This window comes from Ranitomeya variabilis, chromosome 5, assembly GCF_051348905.1.
Source record: "Ranitomeya variabilis isolate aRanVar5 chromosome 5, aRanVar5.hap1, whole genome shotgun sequence".
NCBI lineage: Eukaryota > Metazoa > Chordata > Amphibia > Anura > Dendrobatidae > Ranitomeya > Ranitomeya variabilis.
This window is the reverse complement of record NC_135236.1, coordinates 325,311,849-325,338,336: the sequence shown is the minus strand read 5'-3', so window position 1 is coordinate 325,338,336 and position 26,488 is coordinate 325,311,849. Positions and strand designations below refer to the sequence as shown.

Here is a 26,488-nt window from a genome sequence, read left to right as displayed (position 1 = left end):
TACATAGTGAACCTGAGCTATGATGAGATTCGGATTCAGAAGCATGAACAAATTAATGCTTTGTGGTAAGGTACCTGAATATGGAGAGTTACATAAAAGTCCTAGTCATTACTATTATGGTGCTTGGAAAAATATTGTAACTTTATATATATTTTGATATCTATGACAAACAAACCACTGTCTAATAATGATAATAGCAATATATTTACAGCATCTGTTCAGTATCCTGGATATCAAAATATATTACAGAGATGAGAGAATATTTTGAAATTTGAATTCACCAGCTTTGTCAAAAGTTTCCTAAAAATTTGATTCACGGCTAATTTTCTGCACATCACTAGAATGTCAAGCTCCTGATAGCCCTGAAAAGATTTGTATGACTCTTTTCAGTTCTTTAAAACAACACAGTCTTAGGAATGTCAAATCTAAATAAAAATATATCACTATGAGTAAGTATGACTATGAGTAAATGGATTGTAGCTGTTTTTCACTGTTGTCCTGTCATGACTGTTATGACTTTCCCTCCCTATCTTTGTTATACTCCCTTATCCAGATTCACTACAAAATGGCTGATTTTCTGACTCTGCTTTAATATAGGTTATCATAGTATCTGATTAAGGCCGGAGTCAAACTTGTGTGTGGAATGCGAGAAACTCGCACGAGTCTCTCACATTAATTCCCGGCACAGCAGTCGGCACTCGGGAGCAGAGCGTTCAGCTGCATAGAAACACATGCAGCTGCATGCTCCAGTCCCAAGTGCCTGGTATTGATGCAAATCTCTCACATTGCACACGCAAGTGTAACCCCAGCCAAACTGTGCTAAGGTAAGTAAAAAACAGCTGCAAGGCATTTTGGAATTTCCAGTATGACCATGCTTGGAGGCCTGTGAAACTCTTCTGCTTTTGGCCTCTTTCAGAGGTCAGTGTGTCCCTTACGTGTGGTAACAGTTTTCACACGTATCGGAGACACTTACACAGGTAGACCTATTCAAGTGAATGGATCTGCGCACATGTCAGTGTGTTTTCACACTGTGTCCTTGTGTAAAATATGCTGACATGTCTGTTTTTTTAACAGCAGCATGGGCTGCAAAACACACACATGCTTATGGATGACATGGATGTTATCTGTGGGACATATACGGGCCCCTGAGAAGCAGAGGTACAGTTAGCTTCAAAGATCTGCGGTGAACACACTTAGCTGAACTGTGGTGAATTCAGTGCCTTTTGTCATGGTGTGGAGGTCACTGCAGTTCAGCGTGGCTGTGAATGTAGTCTGAGTGACCTACGGTAACTTCGATGACACTGCTAGTCACTGATGCTGCACTCGCGGGAACTCATTCACTGGTGATTCTCAATCTGGGCAGTCACATTTTTGCACTGTCCAGTTTGAAAACTATTAATCCCCAGACATGGATTACGGCATGGGACAGAAAGTCAGGCAGGTGAGGGATGTGGTTGTTTTTTTTTTGTTTTATTACAGGAGACGAGGGATTCAATGGAATGGGCGTTAGGTGAGTATAACTGTGTTTGTTATTTTTAAATAAAAATGGAAAACTGTGTTTTATTTTGATTTCAAATAAAAGACTTTATACGTCCTCTGTTATTTACAATACAATAACTAATGGCCTCTCCATTAATAAGCCATGGGATTGATGTCATCAGACAATGCAAAGGTGAGATCAACCCCACTAATATTAACACCACCCTGCCACGTCCATAGGGCAAGTGGGAAGAGCCGGGCAAAGCACCAGAACTGTGCCTTTTCAGGGCGGTTGTGTGCTGCTATTTTTAGGCTGTCAATATCCATGGCCCCTTACCAGCCTGAGAACACCAATCTCCAGTTGTCTGCTTTAGCAAGGCAGGTTGTCAAAAATAGGGGGATCTTATACCAGTTTTTTAAATTATTTATTTAAATCATTTATAAAAACAGTGTGGTGACCTCTCCATTCTGGATAACCAGCCTTGCTAATACCGACAGCTTAGGTTTGCAGCCCATCCAGTTTTGTCTGAATGGTTATCAAAAATATAGGGGACTCCATGCCATATTTTTTTATTTATTTATAGTGCAGGCAGCGGTGATGAATACTTCCATCAGCCGCCACCTGCTCTCACTGCTATTGGTGGCAGCAGGTGCCGGCTGATGGGAGTAATAGTCCCATCAACCACCGCCTGCTGTAGCTGTTATCAGTTGAATATAATTCTCAACATTCTTCCCTGCAGATCAGAGCAGGAGAATGTTGAGAGCCATCTTCATAACCCGGCACAGGCAAACAGCCCTAACTGTATCACTCCTTCTCTCCTCAGGCGCCGGTACGTGTGGTACTGATGCAGCACACGGGTGGCACATGGTTGCCACACGTGTGCTGCTAGTATTACACACACGAACACACGGACACTGATCTCCCCGGTAATGGTTTCTGGTACCGGAAATATCAGGAAACCAGCCTTATGCAAACTTTTGCTTTGTGTAAATTAGTGGTTGGCATTTTGTTGGGTGATTTGAGGGAATCGAATCACAAACTCTTCAAATTTATTGGTAGCAGCAAATTTCCTAAAATTCAAGACAAATTATTTATGCAACAAATTAATTTGCTCAGTTCTAATATAGTATATAATAGTATGTAATAATAATAATAATGCCACTGTTTATACAGAACCAATCAAAGAATCAAAGTTTTGACACCTATTTGTGCAATACTTTTCTTTATACTTATTGAAATGTGTATACTGTAGATTCAGAATGAAGGCAGCAAAATCACGATGGAACATTCAAGTATATAACAAGAAAGTAAAGAAACAAATGGGAAAGAAGCAGAATATGTGTTAAGCCACAGATTAATCAAAGTATTAAATAAAAACAAGAACAACCATTGAGTCCAGCCTGGTGGGAAATTGAGCCAGGGTGGACTCAATGGTTGAGACTTGGGGTGTGCTCTGATTATGCTAAGAGCACTTGAGCCTCATTTGCATATGAACAAAACAACAATTTTTCAGCCAGGAAGAAACATATTGCATAAGTAAACGCAGGGATGATACTTTTCATAGAGCAACATTACCATATAAACAGTTTGGGGAGATCATGTTGACAAATTCAATCATTCAATCATTGATCGGCAGCCTGTCTACACTGTTCTTTTATTAGGAAACATGCTATCCCAGGAATGCTCATTTCTGATAATCATGCGGTGTAAATGCACTCTAAGCCTCTGTTTCATCTTTGCCTCTGTGCTTATTTTTTTTAACTAGTTTTGTGTGTTTTGTGCCTTTTTTGCTTGCATCCAATTCATTATGCCACTTGTGCTTTTTTTTAAGTCTATTTATGTTATTTTTTGTTTTCTATTCTGTGGGTGGAGTTTAGCAATGAGTTTTTTTAGCCTGATTCATCAATTGTGACATTTTAAAAAGTCATAAAATATAGTTTTGAGTACGCCAGCTTTGATGGACATTTTGCGACTTTTGTTGCCGGAAATTGCAAAAACAGTTCAAAACAGGTGGAAAGCCCATTTTTAACTTTGCATTAATGTTATAAATTACGTGTACCAATTGGGAACTAATATCACAAGACAAGAAAGAAAAGTGACTTAAAAAAACACACAAATTATGAATCGACACCTATGTTTGCACTAAGAATTAGACCATACAGATAAATATGCTCGATACTGTAGTGGCTTATAGTATCTCGTTATCGCTCTATGATAGGTTATTTTCATGTTTCCAATGTTTTACTATGTTTTTCTTAGGAGGCTCATTGTTTATATTTTATTCATTATGTATAATGATAATAAAATTAAGCATATGCAACTGTGTGCTTTTTTTTACAGTAAAATATGCATATCATTTCTGTTCAACCTCTAATTTCCTGACAAACTAAAATTTTATGGATTTGTATTAGCCATGTGAACATTTTTTTTTCATATTTTACTGTTATTTTTATTAGATTTAAAGAAGTAGAAATCTAGCAAAGGTTACATGTATAACTACACTGGGATATCACAGCTCAAAGTGTAATTCAACACCCAAAATTGGTCAATTGCTAAATGCTTGTGAACTCTCAGAGGAGCTGAACACTTTATCATGGGGATATGATTTTTTGTCACTTATTTATGTGGTGATCACCTTTGATTTAGAGGACCTTTCACCAGTTTTAGCTTCTAAACTGTCCTCATCAGGGAATAGTGGTTGCAGAGATTAATAAAATGTATGTTTTATTTTTTAGTTTTTCATATCCGTTGCAGAAAATATTAGCTTGTAAACTTTAGCTTATAATTTATCAGAAAGTCAAATGGGCGTGACCAAATTTTTTTCTGGGTAAATGTACTGTGTTCCTTGCATGACACTGACAAATAAAAAGCTGGAGATGTCATGCGGGGAGGAGTGGGGAGATAGGCTCTGCTCTCAGCCCTGTGTAGTAGAGATCAAAGCTGAGTGTAATTACAAACAGTTCCAGATTTCCTTTCAGGGCAGTCAATGTGAATGAAGGGAGACCACAGTAAAGCTGAGTGTAATTACAAACACTTCCAGATCTCCTCTCAGAGCAGTCAGAGTGGATAGCAAGGTACAGAAGAGTAGATTGTGATTACAAAACATTTCTAGATCTCTTACCATGACATTAGTGAGAGGAGGTGCAAAGCCTTAAAGAGCATTGAGCAGAGAGGGGCAGTTGCAGGTGTGTTTGTAATGACACTCAGTTCTGTTGTATTCCCCTTACCCCAAAATGATGATTTTGAGAGATCTGAAAGTGTCTGTAATGACACTCAATTTTGCTCTATACTTTGCAAAGATCAGGGCTGACAGCAGAGCTGTCTATCGTTACACGACTCTCGGGAGATGGATTGTTCTTCTGACCTTTTGAGGTTTATTCTTGTATCCCCTGCATGATGTCTCCTACTTAGGATTGCCGATGATTTTATGAGCAAATATCTCAGCATATCGAGATGAGAGATTATTTTAAAAAAAAACACTCCTTTTTTCAGCTATGAAGCCATTATTCCACGATGGCCAGTTTAATGCTAAAATTGTAGACATATCCTCTTGAAGTGAGATATCCTTCTGCAACAATTTATCAAGATGGTGCATTGTGAGTCATGCTAACCATTGCTACAGTTACATCCCATGATCAGAAATGCTAATACATAGCTGGGGTATATCACAACTTTTTAATCAGTGGGAATTCAACTGTTGAATTGTTGTGACTCCTGCCTATTCTTTAAAGAAATAGCTAGAACAATTAGGAAATCTAAACCATTTTAGTGAATGGAATTGTGGTGAAGTTCCCTGCAGTGATGCTCACATTCTCTTGATTTTCGAGATTGACACAATTCCCAAGAATCAAAGGGATAAGTCCTAAGATTATACAATTGAATTAGCTCTAAATGAGTTTTGCAGTATATTATTGATTTACGATGTTACTGTAAGGCTATGTGCACACGTTCAGGGTTTTTAGTATTTTTTTCACGTTTTTTCCACGGTTTTCCACTGCTAAAATGCAAGAAAAAGCTTAGATTAAGCATCCTACTAGAATGCAATCCACAATTTTTGTGCACATGTTGCGTTTTTTTCTGCAAAAAAAAAGGAATCGTGGAAAAGTGCAGTATGTTCATTAATTTTGCGGAAAATCTCCGGATTTGCCACTATATAATACAGTAGTGGAAGGCTCCTGAAAAATCCGGAAAAATCCGCATAAAAAATGCAAAAAAACCGTGAAAAGTATGCTAAAAAATACGCGAGCAGATTTCTTGCAGAAAAAGTCCGGTTTTGTTCAGGAAAATTCTGCAAAGAATCCTGAACGTGTGCACATAGCCTTAAGCAGTAAAAGAATAAAAGTGTATGCGGTTAAAAATGTGGAAAGAGCAATAGGGCCTTATTCAAGTATAAGGAAAAAAAGAGGAGGGTGATATGGTTATCTTAAAGGGTTGTGTGTGACTCAACCACTATATGGCGTAACTGACAGCTGCGGCAGTATCCACAGAAGATGAAATCGTAACTTACAACCAGGAAAAGTGAATTTCAGATGAGCTACTGATTCCAAGATCCCAAGACAAGATGATTTAATAAAAAGTGGTTTATTGTCAATGCATTTCAAAGTCAATGACTCCTTCCTCTGGACAACCACATTGGTGATTCTGAATTCCACTATTTATTGTTGTATATAAAAGTTTATAAGCACTTGGAAGTGTATAAAAACATACACCTAAGTGTATACTTAAATAGAAATCACTAGCATTCTGAAAATCAATTGAGGATAGAACACCACAAAATATGTTCTAAGCAATAATAAATGTATTCTATCTTTACTTTCGCTTGGAAATTGTTTTGCATATGATGTGGAATATGAATTAATTGCAAATATGACAGATTGTTCCTTTCAATATATGGCCTTCAGTTTATGAACTCCTACACTTTTATTGTTCACACTGGTGGAGCGAACAAAAGGAAGAATTAAAAAAATAGTCACTCAGCTAACTTCTTCTCCCAGCTGCTACTTCATACACTTGGCTTTTTTTTCTTTCTTTATGACATGGCTTATCGAAACATTGACTAACTTTATACTGAAAGTTTCTTTGCAAATCAATATTATGCACTTAACAAAAAAGTAAAAACATAATAAATCAAACTGGAAAATACTGCTTGAGAAATGCTTATTGGAGCTGAAAAGTCGCATGGGTGAATAAAAAGTTCATTTAATTATGATGCGCTGCTTCACTCTCCATATTTCTTAATAGAATTGAAAGATAATTGGTTATGATTTATTAAATGTGTAGACCAAAGTCAGCATAAAATACAACCTAGCCTATGGGATACTATCTCAAACATGCTAACCAAACTATCACAGCAAAGCTGCAAACTATATTAAACATACTGCTTGTTACATCCAGATAGTATCAATTCCTCCACATTAAAATTGCAATATCAAGAAGGAAAAATACTGGAATTATGGAAATTACAAGATTGCCAAACTTGTTACTGATTTGAAAGTCATTAAAAAAAATTAAATAATATTTTCAAAATATTTCAATGTATTCAGTATTGAGTCTGAACCCCACATGTATAATTATTAATTACACATACTTACAAGCCTTAGCTAGACTTGAGCAAATTTTTCAAAATTTGATCGGTGGCAAATATTGTTTTTGCAATATTTGCCAAATAAAGCTGAACATCTTTGGACTCAATGTGGTAGAAATGAACGAATATGTTTGGAACCAATAATCAAGCATAAATTCAGCATGAATAAAGTATCAATATGGCACAAATATGGCAAATTCAGATTCGGCGACCGATTCTGAAAATATTCGCTCAACTCTAACCTTGGCATGCTATCAGTGAGGTTATTAATACTGGATAAATCGAGATGGTTTTAAATTTTTGTTTCCATTTTTTAATCATTAGCATATCATTAACATGTCTATCGATCATGTGGTTTCCAGGATTTTACTTCTTAGGGTCGCACTGTGTAATGTGTAGGAATGTGTATTGAGCCTAAAGCTGCACAATGTGCAATAGTAATAATAATAATAGTCTTTTTTAATAATGTGTAAGCTAACCATGGTGACTAACCATAACTAACTCAGTACGACTAATCAGTGACTAATATGACTTTATTATTTACTTCAATGGTCTTGATCTTGATAGAAAGTGTAATGAACAGGGAATCTCCAAATCACTTCTTTATATGATGTGGTTTTACCCTCGAATCATCACTCCAAAGTGCCATCCTCTAAGGGTATGTGCACACCATGCAGATTTAGTGCAGTTCTGCAGCGTTTTTTTCTGCAGCAGAAACGCTGTAGAACTGCACTGTGATTTACAGAACAATGTAAATCAATGTGAAAAAAAAAAAGCTGTGCACATGGTGCAGAAAAATCCGTGCAGAAACGCTGCAGATTTCAAAGAAGTGCATGTCACTTCTTTTGTGCAGAACTGCAGCGTTTCTGCACCCATTGACTCCCATTCTGTGGGTCAAATCCGCATAAAAACTGCAGATGTATATACCATCTGCAGATTTTATGCGGATTTGGGTGTCAAAACCGCAGCAGACGGAAGTGACGTCAGAGGAGGAAGTGAGTGGGCGGAGTGTAGCGAAAATGGAGTCGTACAGTCGGATGGGGATCGATGTGAGGCGTATGGTAGAAATGGTATGTATAGTGTCTCTGTGTGTGTGTCTGTGTGTCTGTCTGTCAGTCAGTCTGTCAGTAGTGACTCATTGTAGTCATTCGTCGGGTGGGACTACTGCTCCCATCGAAATGTGATGATGGGAGAGTTGTCCCATCGTCAGGCGACTGACTACAATGGGTTAAAAACACAAACACACATATAACATGTAGTACATACTCACCACATACGTCCCCGAAGGCCACCTTCCTCGATCATTCTTCTCCCCAAAAAAAAAAAAACTTTTCCGTCGTAATCCATTAATAGGTTGTCCCACGACGTCCTCCGGTGATACACTGCAGGAGTTAATCGCTCCTGCAGTGTATCGGAGCTGCCCGTTCTTTTCCTGGAGCTAAATGAACTCCGGGAGCTCACTTTACGGCAATTGAACTGCTGTAAAATTTTTCAGCAGTGTCGTAAAGCGAGAGTCCCGGAGTTCATTGAACGCCGGTAAACTCGCGCGCATGCGCAGGCACACTGCAGGAGCTTTTGCTCCTGTCAGTGTGTTTTGGCAGCCATGGAGAGCAGTCACATCTCCTGGGGTGGCTGTTTTCCATGGCAGATCGTCGTGGGACACTCGATATTAATGGACTACGTCGGAAAAGACTACAGATCATCAAGGGATTTGTAAGTATGGTAAAATTTAGAATATTAAAATACTTTTTCCTGTCTCTTTTTTTTTTGTGTTCAGTAATTTGGGGTTAATAATGGATAGGCGTCTTACAGACGCCTCTCCATTATTAACTGGGGTTAACGTCACCTTACAATGTCAAGGTGACGTTAACCCCTTCATTACCCCATATCCCACCGCTACACGGGAGTGGGAAGAGAGAGGCTAAGCGCCAGATTTGGCGCATCTTAGAGATGCGCCATTTCTGGGGCGGCTGCGGGCTGGTAGTTGTAGCCGGGGGGGGGGCAATATCCATGGCCCCTCTCTAGGCTATGAATATCATCCCGCAGCTGTCTGCGTAGCCTTTCTGGCTATAAAATATAGGGGGACCCTATGTCATTTTTTTTCTGGGGTCCTCCTATTTTAATAGCCAGTAAGGCCACGCAGACAGCTGTGGGATGATATTCATAGCCTGGGAAGATTAACCCCTTCCCTGGCTACAAATTAGCAGCCTGCAGTCGCTGGCTTTCCCTTTCTGGACATGAAAATTGGGCGGGAGCCTACGCCAATTTTTTTTAGGGGTTAATAATGGATAGGCGTCTTATAGACGCCTCTCCATTATTAACTGGGGTTAACGTCACCTTACAATGTCACGGTGACATTAACCCCTTATTACCCCATATCCCACCGCTACACGGGAGTGGGAAGAGAGAGGCTAAGCGCCAGATTTGGCGCATCTTAGAGATGCGCCATTTCTGGGGCGGCTGCGGGCTGGTAGTTGTAGCTGGGGGGGGCAATATCCATGGCCCCTCTCTAGGCTATGAATATCAACCCTAATCCTAAACGTGACTGAAATACGTGGCACTTAAATGCGTGGCACCGAAATATCGTGGCACTTAAATACGTGGCACTTAAATACGTGGCACTTAAATACGTGGCACTTATATACGTGGCACCAAAATATCGTGGCACTTAAATACGTGGCACTTAAATACGTGGCACTTAAATACGTGGCACTTAAATACGTGGCACTTAAATACGTGGCACTTAAATACGTGGCACCGAAATATCGTGGCACTTAAATACGTGGCACTTAAATACGTGGCACTTAAATACGTGGCACTTAAATACGTGGCACTTAAATACGTGGCACTTATATACGTGGCACCGAAATATCGTGGCACTTAAATACGTGGCACTTAAATACGTGGCACTTAAATACGTGGCACTTAAATACGTGGCACTTAAATACGTGGCACTTAAATACGTGGCACTTAAATACGTGGCACTTATATACGTGGCACTTATATACGTGGCACCGAAATATCGTGGCACTTAAATACGTGGCACTTAAATACGTGGCACTTAAATACGTGGCACTTAAATACGTGGCACTTAAATACGTGGCACTTAAATACGTGGCACTTAAATGCGTGGCACCGAAATATCGTGGCACTTAAATGCGTGGCACTTAAATGCGTGGCACTTAAATGCGTGGCACTTAAATACGTGGCACTTATATACGTGGCACCGAAATATCGTGGCACTGAAATACGTGGCACTGAAATATCGTGGCACTTAAATATTGTGGCACTTAAATATCGTGGCACTTAAATATCGTGGCACTTAAATATCGTGGCACTATGACTCAGAAAATATTCATTAAACGTGACTGAAATACGTGGCACTATGTCAGAAAATGTTCATTAAACGGTTAGGGGTGAGGTTAGGGGTAGGGTTAGGGTTTGGATCCCTTTATCACCTTGATGGTGGTGGGTGGCTTTTCAGTTTGTTTTCTGTTTTTTTTTTCTATAAAAACGCATGCGTTTTTAACGCAAACAAACGCATGTGCTTAAAAACGCATGCGTTTACATAGACAGCAATGCATTTTTTTGCCGCAAATAAACACATGCGTTTTTTTGCGGCAAAAAAACGCCACTAGAAATTACTACAGGTTGCATTTCTGCAAATGAACGCATGCGTTGCCGAAAATGCGTCAAAACGCATGCGAAAAAACGCCAAAAAAGACGCAAGCGTCACAAAACGCAACGCAACACATGTCCATGTGCCCCCATGTTAAATATAGCGGCGCATGACGCATGCGTCACCACTGCAGCGCCCGACGCTGCGCCGCACAACGCTAATGTGAACCTAGCCTTACCTGCAATCTTTGCTGGTTCAGATACTCCAGTAAAACCCCAATCATCTGGAGGCGTTGTGGCCTGCGTATCCGCACAGAAGTAACATGCTGTTCAGTATGCGGTGGGCTACTTTCTTCCCTGTGTTCTTCATTACCAGCACTCATGGTAAGGCCTGTCAGAAAGTGGTTATGGCTTTCCAAAATGGAGATTGAGAAGAGGTTGGACTAGGAAATGACATCACGTAATTTTTTATTTTTTTTTAATCTCTTTATTTAGCTTTATTTCAAGCTGACAAATCAGCATAAAAAACGCACAAAAAACGCACTAAAAACGCACTAAAAACGCACTAAAAAAACTGCACCAAAACTGCACTGCAAAAAACGCACAAAAAACGCACTAAAAACGCATAAAAAACGCATAAAAAACGCAGGTGCGTTTTCTGCCAGAAGATGCAGATTTTGTGCAGAAAATTCTGCACCAAATCTGCATCGTGTGCACATAGCCTAAGTGCCTACTGCTGGGCAGCCTGCTGGCCATTGCCTGTTGTCAGGTGTGAGCTATCTCTAAGGTAAAGCCTGTATAGTGATAGCAGAAAGCTGATGAAGAGGAAAAAGCAACTCAAAAGATGGAATGATAAACAGCAGAGCTTAAGTACCTGGGCAATTCCTGAACATGCTAGACTGCTATGTGTGCAATTTGTTGAGATGGTTAGTGCAGCAAAAGATTGATTTGTATATGTTTTCTGTGACAAGAACAGTTTAATATGACTTTACTACTATATATATTTATGTTTATTTTATTTTTAGTTTCTTTCCATTTCAGGTTAAGAAGAGTTTAACCTTAAAGTCTTAAAATACCTATTGGTTATATGAAAAACATAAAATATGTTAGTAGATTACTTTTTTTGCAGTAGTTTTCATAAATTAACTGAATAGTACCTACAGCGCTAGCAAAGAGCACATAACCTTGTATTCATGAAGTGCAGACTAACCATGTCTTCTCATTGCTGATTATAGGGGTGGTCCGGCACCTAAAATGTGTTTTCTAGCCAGGCATCCTTACACCCCAAACATTTTTGTAATTTGCTTTATTACACGATTCCCTACACTTCTCCTTATCTAGCTAATCCCTAAATGTATTTTTATTGCAGTTCCTGTGAAGTTTCGTTACAGAGGGGTCTCTAAATATGACGTCACAGGAGCCTTAGGCTGCACTCACTCGCCGCAGCATCCATCATCCCTTCTGGAACAGGATGTCACAGGTGGCGTCGCTGAAGATACTCATTAGTTTCTTGCATCACCGACCTCTCTGAAGATGCCCTGGATCCTGAGTGATAGACGCCATGGCTGATGTGAGTGGTGCACTGGTTCCCTGCTTCTCTCTCCCTTTTAGCTTCTGTGAAAGAAGACGTCGTCAGAGAGGTGGAGATAAAATTAGTGAGTGACATGAGTGCCGACCCACAGTTGACAGAGATGTCATTGGGGGCAAAGCTGGTGTCACTCACTACTTCTAGAACTGCCCTTGATGACTACACCTATGAGGATGCAGCTGGAAGCAGTGAGTGACACCAGAACCATTGCCTGATGATGACTCATTTGAAGGCGGTATTAGAAGTTGTGGGGTGACTCTTGTATCACTCACTGCTTCTATGTCCCCCTTGATGATGTCTTTCACAGTTAGAAGCAATGGCAGTTGCGGAGACAGAAGCGGGGAGCCAGTTTAGCTCTCATATCATCCACAGCATCCATATCCCAGGATGTCTTCAGAGAGGACAGTGATGCAAGAAATTAGTGATCGCTGCTGTCATGTCGGATGCTGTTCAGACCAGGTCGTTCGACAGACAGCGGTAATTCCGCTTTTGACCACTATGTGCTCATTGGCGTCTGCTAGATTTTATCTAGCTGGTCCGGGGTTAATTTACCTGATGCTCGGATTGGAAGCTGGGCCATGCCCATTGCCTTTAAATAGTTCTCCTGAACATTGGGCGTCGCCGATTATAGCTTCTGTCTTGTGCGTTGTTATCTCGGTCTGGAGTGGTGAGCTAATAGTTGGAGTATCGTTGCTGGTGGTGTATTTCCCTTTGTCTTATTTACTCCTTCCTATATTTGTATTTATTTTGCCCTGCGCATTTATAGTGTATTCCTGAGTGACTGCGGCGTGGTGTATATTTTCCATTATCCTTGTCTGTTCTAACTGTGGGTATTGGTGTATGATCTTTTCACTGGGTGGTGGGCTGTGGTTTCAGCCTAGGGTTGAAACAGGAGACAGGGCGAGGGTCGAGGCCTAGACATGCACACCATCAGTGTAAACTCTAGGTAGAGGGTCAGTCAGGATTTCCCTAGTCTGAGGGAAATTGCAGGGGCCCGGGTTATCAGCTCTTGCCCACCTAGTCTCCCCGTGACATTATAATCGGCCTTTAAAACAAAAAAAAAAGGAAAAAAAAGGGGTTTCCTTTTTTGTTTTGTCATGGATCCCATGACTTCCATAACCCGCCAGTTGGAGGCGCTGTCCCTACAGGTCACTGAGTTGAGGGGGGCAGTGCAGCAACAGGGACTAGCAGTATCTAATGTGCAAGCTGGAGTGACAGGTAGAGTTGCTGAGCCTAAGTTTCCTTTGCCTGAAAAAATTGCTGGGGAACGCAGTAAATTTGTTTCTTTTCGTGAAGCTTGCAAACTATATTTCCGTATGCGCCTGATCTCCTCAGGTAATGAGGCTCAGCATGTGGGCCTGGTGTTGTCATTGTTAAGCGGGGATCCCCAAGCATGGGCGTTTTCTTTGCCATCTGATTCTGCTGCATTTGACTCTGTGGAGAGTTTTTTTTCCTTTCTTGGAAATATTTACAATGAGCCAGACAGAATGGCTCTAGCAGAATCTAAGATATGCACTATTCGCCAGGGGGAGCGAGTAGCAGAGGATTACTGTTCTGAATTTCGTCGCTGGGCGATCAATACACAGTGGAATGATCCAGCGCTGCGGAGTCAACTTATTCATGGAGTTTCTGGAAGGGTTAAAAAAGCCCTTCTGATGTATGAGACTCCTACTTCTCTAGATTCCGCTATGAGTCTGGTTGTCCGCATTGATCGCCGTTTGCGTCAGGGGGATCATGAGACACCGCCTATGGGAGAGGGTTTAGGTTCACATGAGGTTGCTGCAGGTGAGCCCACAGAGCCTATGCAAATCGCAGGGGTGTCACATGTGAAGCGTCGAGCCCCTGAGCTCAGGAAGCAGGGAGCCTGTTTTTACTGTGGTAAAACTGGTCATTTTATTAACATCTGTCCTCTACTGTCTAAGAAAAACGCAACAGTGGAAAACTTCTAAGCTCAGAGGGTGTGGAGGAGACCAATCTGAGCTTATGTATATCCTCCATGGTGGTTTCTCAATGCATGCTCCCTGCCAAGGTTGTGGTCGCTGGCAGTGAGCTGCCAATTACTGTGTTTGTGGATAGTGGTTCAGCCACAAATCTCATTGATGAGGAGTTTGCGCGCACAGCAGGTTTTAGGATTGAAAAACTGCCTCATCCTATCCGCGTGGTCACCATCAATGCTGCTCCTCTCTCACAGGGGGATAGTACTGAATTTGTGGCTGAGGTGAAACTCCACATTGGGGTTCTACATTCCGAGCAGGTTACATGTAAGGTGCTCAGGAATCTTCCTGCTCAGGTGGTTTTGGGTTTTCCATGGTTGTCTGTGCACAACCCGGTAATTGACTGGAAAACTCAGGACATAATTCAGTGGAGCGAATTCTGCCAGGAGAATTGTCTGGCCACATGTGTGTCTGCTGTGACGTCAAGCGTTCCGGAGTCACTTCTGGATTTTGTGGATGTGTTCTCTGAGAAGGGTTGTTCAGAGTTGCCGCCACATCGCCCCTATGACTGTACTATCAGATTTAAACCAGGGGCCAAATTGCCTAAAGCAAGGATGTTTAACATCTCCGGTCCGGAGAGACAAGCATTAAAGGATTACATTGCTGAAAGTTTGAGCAAAGGGCACATCAGGCCTTCATCCTCGCCTGTGGCAGCAGGGTTCTTCTTCGTGAAGAAGAAAGATGGCAGATTATGCCCATGTTTGGATTTCAGGGAACTGAACCAGATTACGGTTCGTGATCCATACCCTATGCCATTGATACCGGATTTGTTCAATTAGGTGGCAGGTGCTAAGTGGTTTACCAAGCTTGACCTCAGGGGGGCGTACAACCTCATAAGAGTCCATCAAGGTGATGAGTGAAAGACGGCTTGTAATACCCCTGAGGGTCATTTTGAAAATTTGGTGATGCCATTTGGGTTGACTAACGTACCTGCAGTGTTCCAACATTTCATTAATGATGTGTTTTTGCATGTTTTGGGGAAATTCGTTATCGTGTACCTAGATGACATTCTCATATATTCTTGCGACCGTGATACTCATTTAGATCATGTCAGGCAGGTGTTACAGCTTCTCAGAGAGAATAAGCTGTATGCTAAATTTGAGAAATGTGTATTTTCTGTTCAAGAGTTGCCTTTCTTGGGTTATATTGTGTCTGCTTCTGGTTTTAAAATGGACGCCGCTAAGGTGCAAGCGGTGCTGCATTGGGAACAGCCTGATAACCTGAAAGCACTTCAACGGTTCCTTGGGTTTTCTAACTACTATAGGAAATTTATCAAGGATTTTTCCATCATTGCTAAACCGCTAACTGACATGACTAAAAAGGGTACCAATTTCTCCGTTTGGCCTGAGGCTGCTGTGCGCGCATTTGAATTTCTTAAGAACAGTTTTGTTTCAGCCCCCATTCTTGTGCAGCCAGACGTATCAAAACCTTTTGTTGTGGAAGTCGATGCGTCTGAGGTTGGTGTGGGGGTGGTACTATCACAAGGCTCATCTTTGAGTGATTTGCGTCCATGCGCCTATTTCTCCAAGAAACTGTCGTCCGCCGAACGTAACTACGTTATCGGCAACAGGGAGTTGTTGGCAATCAAGTTGGCCTTTGAGGAATGGCGAAACTTCTTGGAGGGGTCGGTACATCAGGTTACTGTTATTACCGATCATAAGAATCTGCTGTATTTGCAGTCAGCCAAGTGTCTGTCCCCCAGGCAGGCTCGCTGGGCATTGTTTTTCACGCGGTTCAATTTTGTTGTCACTTACAGACCAGGGTCTAAAAACACTAAGGAGGATGCTCTGTCCAGGTGTTTTCCGGGGGAGAACCTTGGGAGGATCCAGTACCCATCCTCCAAAAGGGTGTTGTGGTTTCGGCTCTCACTACCGAGGTTGAGGCTGAGATTGCCGAAGCTCAGGAGGAGGTACCAATTGAGCTTCCCATCAACAAATCTTTTGTACCAGCTCAACTCCGCTTAAAGGTTTTGGCGGAGCATCATGATGCTGTCCTGGCTGGCCACCCAGGGGTTAGAGGTACCTTGGAGTTGGTGTCACGTCGGTTTTGGTGGCCCAAGATCCGACAGGACGTGGTCTCATACGTGTCAGCTTGTACCACGTGCGCTAGGGCTAAGACGCCCCGCTCCCGTCCTGTTGGCACACTACTTCCTCTTGAGGTACCTAGTAAGCCATGGCCGGAAATCTCCATGGATTTCATCACTGATTTGCCCTCCTCAGCTGGGAACACGGTCATCTTGGTGATTGTTGCTCGGTTTTCAAAAATGTTGCACTTTGTGTCTTTGCCTTCGTTGCCTAACGCTAAGACTCTGGCTCAGGTATTTGTGCAGGAGGTGGTCAGACTTCATGAAGTTCTGTCTGACATCGTGTCTGATAGGGGTACTCAGTTTGTGGCAAAATTTTGGAAAGCATTTTGCTCACAGCTGGGGATCAAGTTGTCTCATTCTTCGGTGTTTCATCCTCAGTCAAATGGTCAGACTGAGCGTATGAACCAAAATTTGGAACAGTACTTACGCTGCTTTGTCTCTGATAACCAGGAGGAGTGGTCTACGTTCCTTCCTTTGGCTGAGTTTGCCATCAATAATCACCGCCAGGAGTCATCTGGGAAGTCTCCATTTTTTTGTGTTTACGGGCTACATCCTCAATTTTGTACTTTGAGTCAGAGGGGCTATTCCGGCGTTCTGGAGGAGGACCAGTTAGGAGCACAATTGTCATCAGTCTGGAGGAGAGTTAATCAAGTCCTGTTGAGTGTGGGTGCTAGGTACAAACGTGTGGCTGACAGTAGGCGTGTGCCAGGTCCGGACCTGAGTGTGGATGACTGGGTGTGGTTATCCACAAAAAACATAAGACTCAAAATACCATCCCTTAAATTGGGTCCACGGTTTATTGGTCCAATTAGGGTCACCGCCATCATTAACCCAGTAGCGTACCGATTGGAGCTTCCTACGTTGTATAAGATACACGTGTTCCACAGGTCTCTTTTAAAGAAGGTGGTGGGTTCTGTGGATGTGGCGCCTATGCCACCTCCAGTCTTGGTGGATGGTAATTTGGAATTTGAAGTCTCCAAGGGGGTTGACTCTCGTGTAGTGCGCCGCACTTTACAGTACTTGGTACACTGGCGTGGTTATGGGCCTGAGGAGAGGTCCTGGGTACCAGCCTCGGACATTCATGTGGATCGGCTGGTCTGGTTTTTTCACCATCGCCATCTGGACAAGCCGGGTCCTATAAGCCGTGAGGGCCCTGGGGTCCCTCGTAGAAGGCGGGGTACTGTCATGTCGGACGCTGTTCAGACCAGGTCATTCGACAGACAGCGGTAATTCCGCTTTTGACCACTATGTGCTCATTGGCGTCGGCTAGATTTTATCTAGCTGGTCCGGGGTTAATTTACCTGATGCTCGGATTGGAAGCTGGGCCATGCCCATTGTCTTTAAATAGTTCTCCTGAACATTGGGCGTCGCCGATTATAGCTTCTGTCTTGTGCGTTGTTATCTCGGTCTGGAGTGGTGAGCTAATAGTTGGAGTATCGTTGCTGGTGGTGTATTTCCCTTTGTCTTATTTACTCCTTCCTATATTTGTATTTATTTTGCCCTGCGTATTTATAGTGTATTCCTGAGTGACTGCGGCGTGGTGTGTATTTTCCGTTATCCTTGTCTGTTCTAACTGTGGGTATTAGTGTATGATCTTTTCACTGGGTGGTGGGCTGTGGTTTCAGCCTAGGGTTGAAACAGGAGACAGGGCGAGGGTCGAGGCCTAGACATGCACACCATCAGTGTAAACTCTAGTTAGAGGGTCAGTCAGGATTTCCCTATTCTGAGGGAAATTGCAGGGGCCCGGGTTATTAGCTCTTGCCCACCTAGTCTCCCTGTGACAGCTGCTCCTTGATGACATCCTGTTCCAGGAGGGGAGATAGACACTGCGAGGATTGAGTGTAGCCTCAGGCTCCTGTGATGTCATGCTTGAGACTCGTCTCAAATTAAATGTCACAGGAAGTACTGTAAGAAAAACTTATTTAGGGATTAGATAGGGAGAGTGGTTAGGGTGTAAAAGGATATAAAGTTAGAAAATCACTCCTTTATCAGCTGTCAATCTGTAGTGGATGAGCAGGGAAGGCAGCAGCTCATGAATATCAAGGTTTACACAGTGCACGCAGAGCATTGAGAGAATTCCGTATATACAGATGCTTCTCACAAAATTAGAATATCATCAAAAAGATAATTTATTTAAGTTCTTCAATACAAAAAGTGAAACTCATATATTATATAGAGTCTTTACAAACAGAGTGACAGAGTGATCTATTTCAAGCGTTTATTTCTGTTAATGTTGATGATTATGGCTTACAGCCAATGAAAACCCAGAAGTCATTAACTCAGTAAATTAGAATACTTTATAACACCAGCTTTAAAAATTATTTTAAAATCTGAAATGTTGGCCTACTGAAATGTATGCTCAGTAAATGCATGCAGTATTTGGTAGGGGCTTCTTTTGCATCAATTATTACATAAATGCGGAGTGGCATGGATGCGATAAGCCTGTGGCACTGCTGAGGTGTTATGGAAGCCCAGGTGGCTTTGATAGCAGCCTTCAGTTAGTATGCATTGTTGGGTCTGGTGTCTCTCTTCCTCTTGACAATACAGTACCTAATAGATTATAGGGTTAAGGTCAGTCAAGTTTGCTGTCCAATCAAGCACAGTGATACTGCTTGAGAATGAAATTTCCATCTCAAAAAAGCTTGTCGGCAGAGGGAACCATAAAGTGCTGTAAATTTTTTTGGTAGATAGCTGCACTGACTTTGGTCTTGATAAAACACAGTGGACCTACACGAGCAGATTGACATGGCTCCTCAAACCATCACTGATTGTGGAGACTGTGCGCTAGACTTCAAGCATCTTGGACTGTGTGCCTCTCCACTCTTCCTCCAGACTCTTGATTTCCAAATGAAATGCAAAATTTACTTACATCTGAAAACAACACCTTGGACCACTGAACAACAGTCCAGTTCTTTTTCTACTTGGCCCAGGTAAGATGCTTCTGGCATTGTCTATTGGTCATGAGTGGCTTGACTCAAGGAATGCAACACTTTTAGCCCATGTCCTGGATACGCGTGTGTGTGGTGGATCTTGCAGCAATGACTCCAGCAGTTGCGTATGCACCTTTTTCTACCACACTTTTTCATTCCACTCAACTTTCCAATAATATGCTTGGATTCATCCCTCTGTGAACTGCCAGCTTCTTTACCAATGACCTTTGTGGCTTACCCTTCTTGTGGAGTGTGTCAATAACTGCCATCTGGACAGCTGTCAAATCAGCAGTCTTCCCCATGATTGTAGAACCTACTGAAACAGACTAAGGGACCTTTTTAAAAACACTTAGGAAGCTTTGCAGGGTTTTTGGTTAATTATTCTAATTTACTGAGATAATGACTTTTGAGTTTTCATTGGCTGTAAGCCAATCATCAACATTAACATTGTCAAGAATTGAAGTCATTACTATGTTATAGACAGTTTTTTGAATAAAACTGTCTGGTGACATATTCCATTTCAGAGGTTGATGAAATCAAAAGCTGAATGATAACTTAAAAGATAAAGGCTGTTTCTTTGCCAAAATTATTCAAATACCCAGACTCCACAATGATTAAAAAAGTATCTATGGGGATACAAAATATTCTCTAGAAAAGCTCTGCACAAATTAACTTCTCAACAATAGAACATCAAATTAAGAGATGAAAATATATGCAAATGTTAAAAGCATATGGAATGAGCTCTGGGTTCAGCCACTGGAATCTAATTTAATCTCCATGTAAAGTATCAATTAATTTGATGGGGGACTATAGGCACTCCAAATCTAATCTAGGTAATCTTGATGGCTGGAAAAAAATCATTACCCTTTATACAGCTGAAGAATACTGTACCTAAACTGATGTATTAAATTTGATTAAAAAATATCAGACAATGACATATTTCAATGTGTAGAGTATGTAATATTTACAGATGTTACATTTACCCCTTAGATCCCTACATTTGCAGCAGTCATACAGCAGATTCCAAATTGATAATTATTAGTGATGAGCGAGTGTACTCGTTACTTGAGTTTTCCGAGCGTGATTGGGTGTTCTCCGAGAATTTTGGGAGCGCTCATAGATTATTTTTGAGTCACCGCAGCTGCATGATTTGCATGATGATCATGCAGCTGTGGTAACTCAAACATAATCTACGAGCATGCCCAAAATACTCGGAGAACACCAGAGCATGCTCAGAAAACTCAAGTAACGAGTACACTCGCTCATCACTGGTAGTTTTAACAAGACTAATTCTATATTTCTACTATACTATATTTTCCAAAACCATATCCTATACTATGCTTCCTTCCCATACACTAAATTGTGGCCAGAAAACTGTGCAATCATTACATTATTAAATCGATCACAATGGAAACATCACTTCACAATTGTGAGATTTCCCAAAGAATCTAGAAACAGTATATGGTATCTAAGGCTGCACACCATGGAAACTAACCATAGTGACTAACCATAGTGACCAACCATAGTGACCAACCATAGGACTAGCCATAGGGACTAACCATAGGGACAAATAATAACTAACTTGGTGCTGTTTTTGGCAGATATGCAACAGATACAGACTTATTTGTGTGTAGGAGGAGTTTACACTTTTCTGAAAGTAAATGGCAATGTTGTTACTGTTATATGCTTAGTTGAATGTAATGCATATACTTAAGGTACTGTGGTTTCACTTTCTCTTTGGTAAAGGTCCTTTAGACTTCCTGCTCTGCTGTATTAAGAAGCTGATTCATGTACCTCATGTTCTGTGAAGATACATGTTGAATTACCCCATATAATCTACCCTCACAAGTTTCTTCTGCGACCAAACTATGCGACAGTGGTTACTCTTCTACTGTCATTTTCCCTTACTATTTATTTAATACTTCTGGATAACTTGATCTTACTTGACAGATAATATGATGAATAGGCCATCTACAATTATGTTTTCTTGCCCCGTACAATCATTCTAAAGTGCCATCCACTAAGTGTCAACTTTTTGTAAAATTTGCAGTCCACTGCTTTGTGTCAGTGACAATTTGACTGGAACAAAGACACCGGGATGGATTGCAGGGGTAGTGGGGTGGGTTTTTGTTTTTCTGCTCCTGCCCTCTATACAAACTCCATACAAGCATAATAGAAAAGCTAGCTTTCAGTTTAGGGTAAAAAAGCCATTGGGCAATAACAGGACCAATGCATAATGGTAAAGTAAGTTCCAGAATATAGAGTGCTGGGAGAATGTTGATTTAGAATTGGAAGATATTAGACTGTACGAGGGATAACTGTCATGATCTGCTTAGCTTGTGGGATTAGGTAGTTCAGAGTTTAATCTGGACGGCCTCACTTTGGGATTCTGGGAGGTTTCTTATAGCCTCATTGTGGGGTCATTCCGTGTCACTTATACTCTGACCTTTGGCTGAGTGTGTGTGACCCTGTTGTGCCTGTGTCTGTGCTTTGTGCCTGTGCTTTCTGCCTGTGCTACTTTGTTTGTCTGGTTCTGATCTGGTTCTGTCCCTGTTAAGAGTTCTGTCTGTCCTTCCTGTACTGCGTTGCTATCTCCGTGTATGACTCCTTGCCTATGTTCTGACTATTCTCTGATCGCCCCTCCTGTACCGTGCCACCCTCTCCGTGCGTGTATGACCCCCACTTGTCTGACCTGAGTTCCCCTATCCTCTATTCCAGGGTCCCTGAAGTATCCTGCACTCATCTCCAGCAGCAGAACACTAAGCCCCACCCCCTGTAGTCACATGATCACAGGTCCTTCTGTTTTCTGCTATCCTCAGTGTCTCCTCTCACCACGCTGCTCAAATCCCGTCTGCCTGAGCTTTCCCCACGGCATCTGACCCCGGGCTCTCTGGCAGTGTGGGTGAGTCACCCTGCTCAGCCATGGCAGTTCGCCAGTGCTGACAGGATCCTGTTAATAACAGGTTAGTGCATGGCTTTCTCCACTCCAATCACTCCCATTAGATCTGTTTTGTTCTGCCTGTATTATAAACAGGACCATGCCTAACCCCTTAACTACCAAAGGTATTTTCGCATTTGCGTTTTTGTTTTTTGCTTCCCTTCTTCCCATAGTCCTAAGTTTTTTTATTTTTAGGTAAAAATGGCCATGCGAGGGCTTGTTTTTTTCAGCATATGTTGTACCTTTGAACCACATCATTGGTTTAAACATATTGTGTACTGGAAAATGGAAAAAAATACAAGTGCAGTGAAATTTCAAAATCAAGCAATTCCACAGGTTTTTTTTTTTACCATACTCACTGAATGCAAAAACTGACCTGCCATTTTGATTCTCCAGTTCATTATGAGATCATAGACACCAAACATGTCTAGGTTCTTGTTTACAGTGGGTACAGAAAGTATTCAGACCCCTTTACATTTTTCAATCTTTGTCTCATTGCAGCCATTTGGTACATTTGAAAAAATCATTTATTTTCTCATTAATTAACACTCTACACCCCATCTTGACTGAAAAAATAGAAATGTAGAAATTTTAGCAAATTTAATAAAAAATAAAAACTGAAATATCACATGATCATAAGTATTCAGACCCTTTGCTCACAGACACTCATATTTAGGTCACATGCTGTCCATTTCCTTGTGATCATCCTTGAGACAGTTCTACTCCTTCACTGGAGTCCTGTGTTTAATTAAACTGATAGGACTTGATTTGGAAGGGCACATACCTGTCCATATAAGACCTCTGAGCTCACAGTGCATGTCCAAATGAGAATCATAAGGTCAAAGGAACTGGCCAAGGAGCTCAGAGACAGAATTGTGGCAAGGCACAGATCTGGCCAAGGTTACAACAGAATTTCTGCAGTACTCAAGGTTCCTAAGATCGCACTGGCCTCCATAATCCTTAAATGGAAGAAGTTTGGGACCACCAGAAGTCTTCCTAGACCTGGCCATCAAGCCAAACTGAGCAATTGTGGGAGAAGAGCCTTGGTGAGAGAGGTAAAGAAGAACCCCAAGATAACTGTGTCTGAGCTCCAGAGATGCAGTAGGGAGATGGGAGAAAGTTCCACAAAGTCAGCTATCACTACAGCCCTCCACCAGTCAGGCCTTTATGGCAGAGTGGCCTGACGGAAGCCTCTCCTCAGTGCAAGACATATGAAAGCCCGCATAGAGTTTGCTAAAACACATAAAGGACTCCCAAACCATGAGAAATAAGATTCTCTGGTCTGATGAGATGAGGATAGAAATTTTTGTGATAATTCTAAGCGGTATGTGTGGAGAAAACCAGGCACTGCTCATCACTTGCCCAATACAATCCCAACAGTGAAACATGATGGTGGCAGCATCATGCTATTGGGGTGTTTTTCAGTTGCAGGGACATAATGACTGGTTGTCATTGAAGGAAACATGAATGAAGCTAAGTAGAGAGACATCCTGGATAAAAACCTCTTCTAGAGTGCTCTGGACCATAGACTTGCCCAAAGGTTCACCTTTCAACAAGACAATGACCCTAATTACACAGCTAAAATAACAAAGGAGTGGCTTCAGAACAATTCTGTGACCATTCTTGACTGGCCCAGCCAGAGCCCTGACCTAAACCCAATTGAGCATCTCTGGAGAGACCTGAAAATGGCTGTCCATCAACGTTCACCATCGAACCTGACAGAACTGGAGACGATCTGCAAGGAAGAATGGCAGAGAATCCCCAAATCCAGGTGTGAAAAACTTGTTGCATCATTCCCAAGAAGACTCATGGCTTTACGAGCTCAAAAGGGTGCTTCTACTCAATACTGAGCAAACGGTCTGAATACTTATGATCATGTGATATTTCAGTTTTTCTTTTTTAATAAATTTGCAAAAATTACTACATTTCTGTTTTTTCAGTCAAGATGGGGTGCAGAGTGTACATTAATGAGAAAAAATTAACTTTTTTGAATTTACTAAATGGCTGCAATGAAACAAAGAGTGAAAAATTTAAAGGGATCAGAATACTTTCCATACCCACTGTATTTAAGTTGTGAAAAAAAATCCAAACTTTGGTAAAAAAAAAAAGGCACCTATTTCCGAGACCTGTAGCGTCTCCATTTTTCATGATTTGGGGATAGGTGAGGACTTATTTTTTGGGTGCACTGCTGAGTTAATGTTTTTATTGATACCATTTTGGTGTAGATATGTTCTTTTGATTGCCCGTTATTGCATTTTATTGCAATGTAGCAGCGACCAAGAAAACATAATTCTGAAGTTTTTAATGTTTTTCTCGTTATGCTGTTTACCAATCGGTTTAATTCTTTTTATATATTCATAGATTGAGCAATTATGAATGTGCCGATACCAAATATGTGTATGTGTGATTGTTTTGTTCTTATATTTTGAATAGGGCGAAAGGGGGGTGATTTGAACTTTTATATTTTTTAATTTTTTTAATATTTTTTTTTACTTTTTGCATGTTTCAATAATCTCCTTGTGAGACTAGAAGCTGCAGTTGTCTGATCGCCTGTGTGTAGCAGAAAAGTTCACTTGCTATGAGTGCTGACCACCAGACTGCACTCATAGCAATCCGGCTATGACAGCCATAGAGGTCTGCTGGAGACCTCTGGTTGTCATGCCCACCCATCGTTGACCTGCGATCACGTGACGGGGTCACCGATGGGAGGAATTTGTGGCGCGCTTCAGGTAAGCACGAGTTAAATGCTGCTGTCAGAGATTGACAGCAGCATTTAATAGGTTAACAGCTGTCGGTGGATCATGATACCACCCACGGTTGTTAGAGGCACATGTTAGCTGTTAAAAACAGCTGACATGTGCTGGGAAAGATGTGGGCTCAGTGCCGGAGCCCACATCAAAGGGAGGGATTCCGACATGGGCGTAATATTACACCCAACATCAGAAAGGGATTAAATTAGCTTTGTTCCTAAAATATAACCAAAAAAGTACTCAATCTGATTTGGATGTTTCATGGACTCTTGTTACGTGCCATACAGAGTTGTTTTTTTGTTTTTTTGAGTCAGGATCTGGTTAGAACTTCCCAAACATTTTTCTAATCCATGTGTAAGAAAATAAATGAAGCAAATTTCATCTTCTATTTCATATCCTGAAATGATCATCTGACAATTATTTCATAGTCTGACAACTTCATATTCGTCAATCATTATATATTTTTACACTCTTGTAAACTGAAACATTGTAAAGTTGTAGTGTTTTAACATTCTCTTTGAACACAAGACTAATATTTTTGCCCTTAATTGTGAAAGATTATTTTTGAAGGACTTACAAAACAGTGCAGACTGGAAAACACTCAAGAGTTAAGCATGTTACGCAACATTTTCAAAGACTTCAATGGCGCATTAATGTGATTAGCAACAAACTGCTACTACTTGATCTTTAGACAGCACTGGACAGTGATTCATTACTTCAGAAAGGTCGTTTGGCCCCAGTGGGTGAATGATGAAAAGAATTAAACATTTTAAAGTATAGCTTTCTTTCTAAACTTTTTTCTCTTTTTCTATTGGCATGAATGTGAGTGTAGCCACTTCTGAAAGCCATAATCAGTATAAATTCCGTATTCTAGGTCACAGCACCATTTTGATTAATGACATATTGAAAACAACTCCAGGCACATGAAGCATCAAACATGTTTGTGTAGTGAATATGGTGTTAACCCCTTCACGACATGTGCCGTACTAGTACTGTGTGTCGTGCCTCCCACTTTCATGTGGGCTCCGGTACTGAGCCCACATCTTTCCCAGCACATATCAGCTGTTTTGAACAGCTGAGATGTGCCTCTAACAGCCACATGTGAAATCGCAATCCACCCATGGGTGTTAACTAGTTAAATACTGCTGTTAATCTCTGACACCAGCATTTAACCTGTGCTTCTGGGAAGCACGCTGAAAATTCCATAAATCTGTGACCCCGTCACATGATTGTGGGTCATCAAAGGGTTGGCATGACAACCAGAGGTATCCAGCAGACCTCTATGGTTGCCATAGCTGGATTGCTATGAGTGTTGCCCGCCGGTGGTTGGCAATCATAGCAAATGAGCATTTCTGCTACACACAGGCAATTTGATCATTGCCTGTGTGTAACAGCTGCGATAGGACATCTGCAGCTTCTAGTCTCCCATGGAGACTATTGAAGCATGCAAAAAGTAAAAAAAAATAAGTTTTAAAAAATATTAAAAACCAAAAAAGTATAAAAGTTAAAATCGCCCCCCT

General features: G+C 41.4%; 1 protein-coding gene across 6 annotated transcripts in view; it reads right to left on the bottom strand.

Moving 5' to 3' along the window:
• CACNA2D1 (calcium voltage-gated channel auxiliary subunit alpha2delta 1) overlaps positions 1–26,488 on the bottom strand; it is a 1,329,605-nt gene that overhangs the window by 556,593 nt on the left and 746,524 nt on the right. The gene's annotated exons all lie outside the window — the stretch shown is intronic.